Source organism: Asterias rubens, chromosome 8, assembly GCF_902459465.1.
Source record: "Asterias rubens chromosome 8, eAstRub1.3, whole genome shotgun sequence".
In the NCBI taxonomy this organism is placed as follows: Eukaryota; Metazoa; Echinodermata; class Asteroidea; order Forcipulatida; family Asteriidae; genus Asterias; species Asterias rubens.
In genome coordinates this window covers 2784833-2787549 of record NC_047069.1, presented here as the reverse complement: position 1 = coordinate 2787549, position 2717 = coordinate 2784833, and the positions used below count along the sequence as shown (strand labels likewise).

The 2717-nt window shown below is 39.1% G+C and overlaps 1 non-coding gene across 1 annotated transcript; it reads left to right on the top strand.

Annotated features, from left to right (window-relative positions):
- Positions 1 to 2358: 2358 nt before the first annotated feature.
- Trnat-agu lies at positions 2359 to 2431 on the top strand. Its single transcript has one exon. It is a non-coding gene; the product is annotated as a tRNA-Thr (tRNA).
- Positions 2432 to 2717: the final 286 nt, after the last annotated feature.

Sequence of the window (2717 nt, the reverse complement as noted above, 5' to 3'; positions counted from 1 at the left end):
GTGTGTTTTTATTCAAACAAGGACTAAGTCAAATCTGATAAAATGTCACTTACATACTAGCACGATTTGATGTATACACTGTATGCTATTGAAATGAAACTTGCTAATCATCAACTTGGGAAATGGGTTTGAAAATTCGTCAAAATAAAGTATTACCATAGATTCCTACATAGCTTGGCCCCTTCATTGTCATTTAGACCCTTTCCCATCACACATGCGTAGGGAACCAGACCCAGTGTTCTATGGCCACATTGTAAACACAACGTGCCTGCATCCTGTCTGTTAATTTTCGTACAGAATGCATGACTTTCCAAGCTGACGAAGTGTTCAACTGGGAGGAGGAGAAATGTGAACATAAAACCAGATGTTTATATCTCAGTGTGAGGCAAGGAAGGTCAAGTGGAAGAGAGCAATTGGAGTACATCAGGTACGTGAATCAAATTCAATTTGTAGACATGTGCGCGCGCTCGGTTAACAGCAACAATTACGGGCGCCCTCTGTTTTTCTTTTGTATGTCCTTTCCGTAACCAATGCTTAGATTCCAACTGTAGCCCCTCCTATCTAATTGGAAACCTGTACCGAATGTGCACGTTTTCAAACTTACCGAAAGAAAGCCGAGCTTTTCAAAATGACCCTAGAGTGTTTATCTATAAGTGTGTATCTTGGTAGCGCTAAAAACAACAAGTACATAACGTCAGATGCTGATCTTGTTTAGATTTAGAGTAAAGCAGTTTTGTCCTAAGGTTAGTTTCCTCGTTAAGCATGCTAAGGAACAGGAGGTAACTTTTTAGCTTAGTGGTGATCACTGACGTAACCAAACATTTCCAATCGGAAGGAGGGGGTGCAAGTAGGAGCAAAGACATAACTCACGGGGTGGGGCTAAGTATTGAACCATTCATTTTGAGGTGTTTTATGATCTCTTTGGGGTGGGTTGGGCTAGGGTTCTGGTACCGCCCTCACCCCCATTGCGCCACGGGTGCTGGTTGTTAACATTTTGTATTAATGCTTGAAACTTGCCTCAAAAGACATGATATTAGAGAATCAAATCCTAAAGCGAAAATTTAAAGGCATTTTTTGTAAAGTGCGTGGACAGACATTTTATTTGCTGTTAATAAAACAATAAATTGCAAGAAATAAACCGTTGGACAAACTAAAAATAAATACTCTAGTTCAATAAGTTACTAAACCTTAAAACCTTTTCAAAACTCTTGTCCATTTTGAAGTATTTTTTCTTTTCCGGTGTGGCTTTTTTGGGTTGTAAATAGGTCGATTTGTTTCAAGTAAAAAAAAAATTAAAATGAAAATCTAACCTTTTGTGTCGAGGCTGGCATTCGAACTCAGACATGACGTCTGAAGTATGACATGTACTGCATCTTAACTCACTGAGCTAGTGCGGTAGTGCTTCTAATCAGAGAATAATTTAAGTCTGTTATGGTCTGTTGTTCACGTCCAAGTGATCAAACGACCGTCCCACAATGCATGTGGATTTATTTTGCCTTATAAGAATTAAAATCGGGTCTGGCAAGCACCAACGTGCTAGGGCGATTCGTTAGGCGCTGGTACTGTCTCTGAACTCCGAATCGGTATGAGCCACCGGTCCCGAGTTCGATCCCGGCCCCTCGCAATAATACGAAACAAGGCATTAATTACTGGGAAAGACACCAGTATGGTTTGGGAGCCGCTTTGTTTACCCTGAGCGAGGGGGGCAAGGACTGCTAGGGTTGAGAGATAGGGAAGGATATACTGTGAAGTCGGTTGTCATACCAGAAGGGTGCTATATGGAAGCCGGTAAGGGGCCTCTGTTAGTGGTGTATGTGTTGCGCGGACCATACATTGCAATGGGGGAATAACCCGAATCGCGGCTCCTGAATACCTGACAAATCGCAGAGTAACTTTTTGTTTTTTATTTTGATAATGTTTTTTTTTTGTATTCCAAGTTGTATGTTTTATTTAATCAGGAACATCGACGGCAAAGAGAGGCACTCTCCCAAACATAAAAATAATTGACGGGGAAGATATTAAAACAAATGAAATAATAATATATCTCGTCGCGACAATTTATTTGTAATATTTTTTTGATATGTTTGGTGTAAAAAAAAATCAATTAGGCGCTTACCACCTCAAGTAATATCCAACAAATAGATGTTTAAAGGCCTTGTAATCCTCTGGTTTTTTGGACAGTTTTAATCATAATAAAGTATAAAACAGTAAGTACTGAGTATACAGTGGTAACACACATCGATGTGGTAAAAATCAAAATTATTATCTTTATCCCCGATGCAAATTTAACATCTATTAAATTGTATGGAATACCCGCTGCTAAAACATAGGATTCGAACTGCCTCAATTTACCGGGCAGTCTCGGTGGTCAAGTTGGTAAGACACTGCTCTAGTATAGCAAAGGTCGTGGGTTCGAATCCAACCCGAGTCCTGAGATTTTTTTTTTCTTCACAAAAGTTGGGTAAGGCTGAGTATACAGTGCTAAAATATTATTTACCCTCGATGCAAATTTAACATCTGTTATATATAATAGAATTGTACAACTGAACATTTTATTTCAACATGTGTTTTTGCTTTTGAGTTATCCTCGAAACTCTGGTGCTAGTAATGTCCACTCAGGAAATATAATCCCTTTAGGAATACGCAATCCGAGAAGCGTTTAAAATCAAACTCATGGGGAGAATAAGTAATAATATCTTTTTCCATAACTGCAGTAC